This window comes from Solanum pennellii, chromosome 5 (genome assembly GCF_001406875.1).
Source record: "Solanum pennellii chromosome 5, SPENNV200".
NCBI classification, from domain to species: Eukaryota; Viridiplantae; Streptophyta; class Magnoliopsida; order Solanales; family Solanaceae; genus Solanum; species Solanum pennellii.
In genome coordinates, this window is record NC_028641.1 from 46,211,360 (window position 1) to 46,219,892 (window position 8,533).

The window sequence follows — 8,533 nt, forward strand, 5'->3', positions numbered from 1 at the left end:
GATAAATCCACTTTCCAAACATATTTCAGCAAAAGGAGATTTATACTCTTCATTCTTATCACTTATCCTCTCTTTCTTTTTTTCAACTAATGTCAACTTCAATTTTATATTGCCTAGACGTTTCTATTGTTTCATCCTTACCATTCAGCAAATAGAAATAACCATATTAAATGCAATTGTCAATAAAAGTTATGAGATAATTTTGTCCATCACGAGATGGTGTTGATTTCATATCACAAATGTCAGTGTAAATATCTTTAAGGGATTAGAATTCCTTTCAATAGATTTATACCAATGCTCAGCATACGTGGATATCAAACAAATTAAGTGAAGTTTGACAGTATTTAACAACGTATTTGTGATTTTTCATGAAAAGATATGTCCATGAAATTTAACAACGAAGTTTGTAAAAATTCAGAAGTACAACACTGACTTATTGGGTGAAGTTTTTATATTATTCAAACCAACTGCATAGTCTAATTTGTCCAGAGCAGAAAACTACAAAAGTTTTTAGTTTATAAAAATCAGACGCAGTCAAATTTCACTGAGTATAAAACTATAAAAGTTTTTTTCCTCCAAACAAAATAAAACATATTCTTAGATTATCACATAGAAATGCTTTTCTTTTCAAATAGTCTTCGAACTGTAACATTTTGACATACTATTATATCAAACAAAAGTATGCATCTCTCATTCTGCAAACTAAAGAATTTTGAAGGCTACAATATTTGCCAAGGAAAACTCATTCCAATACATATGATTTATAAATGAATTTCCAAAGATACATATGATAAATATTAAAATAATTTTTCAGAAACTATTTTCCTCCTTAGATAAATAATACTCCCTCTGTTTCACAAAGAATGACCTGATTTGACTTGGTACGGACCTTAAGGGTATAAAGAAGACATTTGTATCTTGTAGTCCTAAATTAAAGTAAGGTTAAATGTACAAAATTAGTCTTTGATCTTGTGTCCATAAACATGTCATGTGGAAAGCTAATTTTAAAATGTTATCAAAAAAAGAAAGAGGTCATTATTTTTGAAAAACATACTAAAAAAGAAAGGAGATCAATCTTTTTGAAACAGAGGGAGTAAGAAGGTTACCTGGTGTAATCTATAACCGGAATACCACCAATTTTTCTGGTACATTCTCAATTCAATCTTGCCAAAATAGGCACCAAATTCTGAAGAAGTAGTGCATTAACTTTCTACTTCAATGATCTGTTTCCTTCAATCAGTAGAATATGAGAAATACCAATAATATAATAATTTCCTTAAGAGTGTCATCTTGTATTTCTAAGATGCTTAGAACAAAACCTTTGAAAAACTTGATAAGAAACAAAGAAGTTTAACGAGGATTTTCAAAGTAGAAAATTAAAGCCAGTAGAGAAAATAGAATCAGAAAAAAATTAGAAATAATATGAAAAATATTTTTGTTAAAGAAAAAATGAGTCCACTTAATGAACAGTGTCCCCTAAAGAATTGATTCCCATCAAGTACCGAGGTTAATGGAATATATTCTCCCAAGATAGAACGATCATACTCACCGGTGTATCAGTGCCTAAAATGTTATGCTACTACCTACCCCTGGGACGTGGACACTAGACCTAGGACTAGAAGTGATCCCAAACTAACCCTGCTGGCATGAGCATGAGCATACTAAAGATAAAATGATTAATAAACTGATGCGGAAGCTATAATCATAAGTAAAATGATAAGATGGGGAGTACTCATATACTATAACTAAGATATATGAAAATTGATGAGTTTAATACAAGGAAGATATTAATTCAACTCTAAGTTGAATCTATCTATGTGTGAAAATAGACTCTAACTGACTACAAATTTTGTTGTAGGCCTTAGCTAAGTCTAGCAAAACTGAAACTAAAGGACTAAAAATACTGAAAGAAACTCATGAAGAAATACCTCGGAGAATGAGGACTCACCATTGATTATGCTGAACTAGAGATCGGAAACTGATCTAAACGTGATCTGGATACTATGAACCTGAACCTACATAACAAGAAGATGTAGTGCACGTATGCGTCACTATTTGAAAGGTGCTGAGCATGCATGATAAAATACAACTGAAATGACATATAACTGAACAAGAAAATAAGCAATGATATAATTTGAACATGAAATAAATACTGAATGTAGTGATCAATTTATAACATGCTGAAATTGAATACTGGATATACTGATAAATAGTCAATGCAATAGATTCTGGCTGAACTATAAGAGATACTAATAACCGATAATAAAATCACATGAGCTAAGTGTGGAGTTTGATGTACACGCCCCATCGAGAGGACCCAATCTACCGTGCTAGAGGTATAGAGGAATGCTGCACAGAGGGGACTTACAACCGACGTGGATTGTAGTTCTGGAACTATTTGAGTACGCTGAACCCTATTCCAACTTGGTATTATGTTATTCCCAATCAATTAAATGGTTAACGGATCATGACTAAGTATCTATAGTATTGGATAGCTCAAAATTGAACATGCAAACAATGAAGGCAACAATTAATCGGATAATGATACATTAATAACTGAATGACTGATATATCTGACCTAGAATGTATAATCAAAGAACTAAAGAAATACTTAGCTAGGGTTTATGAAATTTATGCAATAAACTGAATATTAACACTAATCTAATTTAGATCATGCTAACAGCTAAGAACCAACAATTCTAACATTCAAGAAACCCTACGTCTTGTCATAATTAGGAAATCAAGAAACTAATTAAAAACTAGGGACATAATGGGTGAAAGGAACCCAATAGTGAAATATCACATACCTAGTGACGAATTTCACGGAAAAATCTTTAGATTTCGGGGATAAAGATGATGGAACCTTGTTGTGTTCTTGAACTAGGGTTCTTGACCTTTTTCTCATCTTTTGCTTCTAATTTTTTATGTTTTGATTAATAATTTGTCTTAGGTAAGTTCATAATTTCTACTCTAAAGCTTAGGGGTCAAATAAAATAGGAAAATACCAAAAGACTGCTGAATTTATTGTTGTCAGAGTGACCGACGGACAGGACCTACGGGCCGTAGGTCAATCTACGATCTGTAGATTGGGGTCGTAGGTCATGTCTTGCCGATAGAGTACCATTAAAATGATCATAACATTTTTCTCAGAGATTAGATTTTTGCGAATCAGTGGATCTGGAAAGAGGATTCAATTAACTGTTATATTATAGGTCATAGGACACCTAATTACATTTTTCATAAGATCTATGACCATTTGAAGTTGACCCAATAAGCAATTCCCCCCTAACTGGGTGCTGACATTCACAAACAGTCATACCTACGGTCCGTAAATCCATCTATGGACCATACTAGTTGATCGTAGTTCGTGTTAGAGGCTGGTAAAGGAGGCCTCGATCTACGATCACAAACCATGGACCGTGGTCTGGTATACAGACCGTGGGTCTATTTCGTGGGTCGAGACTTGGCTGAATTTTTTAGGTGGGTTTTGGGAGGGTTGCAGTGGTGAACCACAAACCTACAGCATGGGCAGTATATCAGACTATGTCCCATAAATGGGGACCGTAGGTTGCACCTGCAATACGTGAAAAGTTGAAATCTACTATGTTCTTAGATACAAGGTGTTACATTATCTTCCCCTTGTGACCATTCATCCTCGAATGAAGACTAAACTAGCTGAAGTGGAGGGAGAGGGCTGCAATCCATACCACTAAACACTAAGAACTGAATTTCTCACTGAAGAGTTCTAAGAACATGTAAATACATTGAAAATTGAAAGGATGACTAAAGGAACAAATACTAAGACAAAATTAGCATATGAATAACTAAAAAAACTTCAGAGGAACTATTACCTCAATCTACGGGGGATCGGAAGGGAAGAAATGAGGATACTTGGCTTTAATGGGTTCTTCTGCTTTCTAGGTAGCTCTCACTACAAATTGACTCCTCCATGAACCCTTGACTGAAGCACCTTATTTGTTTCTAAACCTTTGAACATGAAGATCAGGAATCTAAGTTGGTGCATCCTCATAAGAAAGATTATCATCACAGCCACACTCTCTAATGGCACTACGAAGGCTGGATCACCCACACACTTTTTCCAAAGCGAGATGTAGAAGACAAGATGCATTTCTGCTAGTTCTACTGGAAAGTCTAACTCATAAGACATTTTACAACCCCTTTTCAAGATCTTGTAAGGGACTACATATTTGGGACTGAGCTTCCCTTTCTTGCAAACTCTCATAACCCCTTTCTTAGATGACACTTTCAAGAAAATCCAATTATCTACTTGGAACTTTTCTCCTTACATCTACATAAGACTTCTGGCGACTCTGGACTATTTTTAAGTTTATCCCTAATGAGTTGCACTTTCCAAAAGCATAATGGACTAAATATGGTCCTATCAAAGCTGTTTCACATATTTCAAACCAACGAACATGAGATCTACATCTACGCCCATACAGTGCCTAAAAATGGGGCCATAATGTTGGAATTGTAACTATTATTATAGGCGAACTCAATGAGAAGATGGTGATCATCCCAACTACCCTTGAAATCGTTCATACAAACTCTTAATATATCCTCTAGGTTTTGAATGGTACTCTCTACCTGTCCATCCTTCTTCGGATCAAATTTGGTGCTAAGATTAACCTGAGTACCAAGACCGTTCTGAAATAACTTCCAGAAATGAGAGGTAAACTAAGGAACCTTATCTGAGATGATAGACAATGGAACCCCATGCAACCTGACTATCTCATTAATGTAAAGCTTGGCGTAATTCTCCAACGAATCTGTAGTCTTGACCGCGAAAAGCGAGAAGACGTAGTAACTTCATCAACAATCGCCCAAATGGAGTCATGATGTCTGCGAGTACGAGGTGAACCTGTGATGAAATCCATATCAATTACTTCCCATTTCCAAGTAGGAATGTCTATCTCTTGAGTCATACCCCTTGGTTTATGATGTTGTACCTTTGCTTATAAGTAATTGGGGAACTTACTCACTATATATGCTATACCTCTCTTCATTTCATCCCACCAAAAGACTTCCGCAAATCGTGGTACATCTGATTTGTGCCTGAATGAATAAAATATCTAGAGTTATGGGCTTCTGCAAGAATATGTTTTTCAACTCACCCACATCAGGAACACACAATCTACCCTGATAGTGAGGTACACAATCTCCCCCTTAGGAGAAAACCTCCACTCTCTAATTGTTGACTTCACCCTTTCAATTCAATAAAGATTGGATCGTTGTCTTGCTTTTCCTTAACATGTACTACCAAATAAGATTATCTGGACTATGACACCATTATTTTTAGATTTTGGGGCTAGAGCTAATGGAACCTTGTTGCGTTCTAGAACTAGGGTTTTTAACCTTTTTCTCATCTCTTGCTTCTAAGTTTCTATGTTTTGATTAATGATTTGACTTAGTAAGTTCTAGTTGTGTTTCTAGGCTTAAACTGATTAAGACCTCATAATTACCTCATAATCTATGGTCTAAACAACGTATTTTAGTGGTCCAACGAAATAGGAAACGACCAAAAGACTCCTAATTTTGTTGCAGTTAGAATGACTTACGAACAGGACCTATGGGTCGTAGGTCAATATACAATTCATATATTGGTGTCGTAGGTCAAGTCTGCCCGACGGGGCTTCACTAAAACAATCATAACTTTTTACTCGGAGAACAGATTTTAGAAAACTCGGTGGAGTTGGAAAGAGAATTCCATTATCAATCATAAAATATGTCATGCGGAACCTAATTCCTTTTGTGCTAAGATTTATGCCCATTTTATGTTGACCCAATCAGTGATTCCCCCCTAACTAACTGCTAAACTTCACCAACGGTCAAACTTACAGTCTAGGGGTCCATCTATGAACCATATAAGTCAATCGTGATATGTGTAAGAGGATGGGTAAAGGGTGTCTCAATCTAGATCACAGACCACGCACCATGGTTTTGTTCTATTGGTCGACACTTAGCTGATTTTCTAAGATGAGTTTGGGGAGGTGTTGTAGTGGTGAACCACAAACCTACAACATGGGTCGTAGATCATATTACGGTCTATGGATGGCGACTATAGGTTGCACCTTTAATTTCAAAAAACCTTAAATCTGGTCTATTTTTGGATACGGAGTGTTACCTAAAATCACAGTATCAGTGAACCACTCAATGGTAGTAAAATATTAGTAGTAGAAAAGGTCCAGAAAATTTATTTTTTCTCAATTTATAGAAAACAAAGGGTAGTGTGTAAAGGTTTTTCTTGTGCCTTACCAGAAAGGTCATAACCCTTAGAAAAAGTCACAATCTGTCGAATAAGGTCACAACCTTTTATAAACGTCACAAATTTTCATAGAAGTCATAACTTTTCCTGAAAGTCACAACTTTTCATAAATGTTGCAACTCTTCATAAAAGTCGCAATTCTTCCTAACAGTCGCAACTCTTCATTTTCCATTTACATCTTTTAAAACCCAACATTAAGATCCCTGAGTTGAGTCGTTCATGTCCATAATTCCACATGAACAATATGATTTGAGTTATAAAATTTGAAAAGCATCTTAAAGCCAAAACTTGAGTTCTTAAATTGAGTTTTGAGAAAGTAAAGATGAGTTTTGAGAAAAAAGTTTATAAGACATGATTATTATGACAATTGAGTATGCCATTAATGTATGAGTATGATATCTATATATACCATCAATATTTATTAAATATGACTTCTGGAGTCACCAATGATCATATTAAAATATGATTTTGAATATATTTCTAAGAAAGAGTTTTCAAGTATAAATTGAGTAAGAGAATAAGGGGACTATGTATTTCCAGAGATATAAACTTTTGCGTTGATAAAATAGAAAAGGATATTTCTAAATGAGCTATGTGATCAAAAGATATATCAAGAGCAATTACCCCTTTTAAGAGGGTAGTTTGAGGAATCATCTCAAACCAGAGGAAGAGTTATGTTTTTAAACATATGAAGTTGGGTATATATTATTGGGAGTAGTTTTGAGATCCGATATGGAGACGAGTTCAGACAACTCAATGTTTTCATAAACCATATACGCCAACATGGGTAAAGGTTCATACTTTTTAGATGATTCCTTATTGCTTTTTAAGAAAAGCTTAGTGAATACAATTAATTGAGGTGTTCTATACCTCGGAAAGTTATAAGACAGTCGTGAGAGCGTGAGCGAGACACTGTATCATCTCATTGCTCATAGTGGTGGTTGTCGTTTAGAAAAACTCCCAATAAATTTAAAGTGTATTTTAATATATCACATATTATGTTGAGCTCAGATGTCACGACCCAAAACCGGGGCCGCGACTGGCACCCACAATTTCCCTCCTATGTGAGCGAACCAACCAATCTAACCCTTATCATTTTAACATATATCAACAGAAAATAATGCGGAAGACTTAAACTCATTAAATAAAACAAATCAACATCTATTAATTCCCCAAAATCTGGAAGTCATCATCACAAGAACATCTATCTCAAATTACTAAACTAAGAATGTCTAAGAACAAAAATAACTAAAAAGCTAGTCCATGCCGGAAGTTCAAGGCATCAAGACTCGAAGAAGAAGACCCAGTCCAAGCTAGAAGCGTTAGCTCACCCTGAAGATCCGGTGTGTCGAAGACTGGCTTGATTTACTGCTGAGTTGAAGTTGACGGAACGTTTGCTGCATTCCACAAATAACAAAGAAGAAAACATAAAAGTAGGGGGTCAGTACAACCACACGTACTGAGTAGATATCATCGGCCAACTCAAAATAGAAGATAATAAATATCAAGTAATATCATAAAATCAACTATGATGCTTAACATGTAGCAACAACGAGTACTATATCATTAACAATTTCCACTAAGTTCACACATGAGGACTCAAGCCTCAATACCATACTCATTTGGGAATTGGGTTCATTAGATTGAGTATATTCATTATCTTTCAAGATTCATTATCTTTCTTCCCCTTGTGTCGGTACGTGACACTCCGCTCCTCTATTTTCTATCCTGGTGCCGGAACGTGGCACTCCGATCCTCATTCTATCCTGGTACCGGAACGTGGCACCCGATCCATATTCTATCCTGGTGTCGGAACGTGACACTCCGATCCTCATATTCTATCCTGGTACCGGAACGTGGCACCCGATCCCCTAATTCATCAAGCCTTCTTTTATACTAAGGCATCATCAATCTCATTATATAATTTATCAAGCCTTCTTTTATACTAAGGCATCATCATTCTCATTATATAATTTATCAAGCCTTCTTTTATACTAAGGCATCATCAATCTCATTATATAATTTATCAAGCCTTCTTTTATACTAAGGCATCATCAATCTCATTATATAATTTATCAAGCCTTCTTTTATACTAAGGCATCATCAATCTCATTATATAATTTATCAAGCCTTCTTTTATACTAAGGCATCATCAATCTCATTATATAATTTATCAAGCCTTCTTTTATACTAAGGCATCATCAATCTCATTATATAATTTATCAAGCCTTCTTTTATACTAAGGCA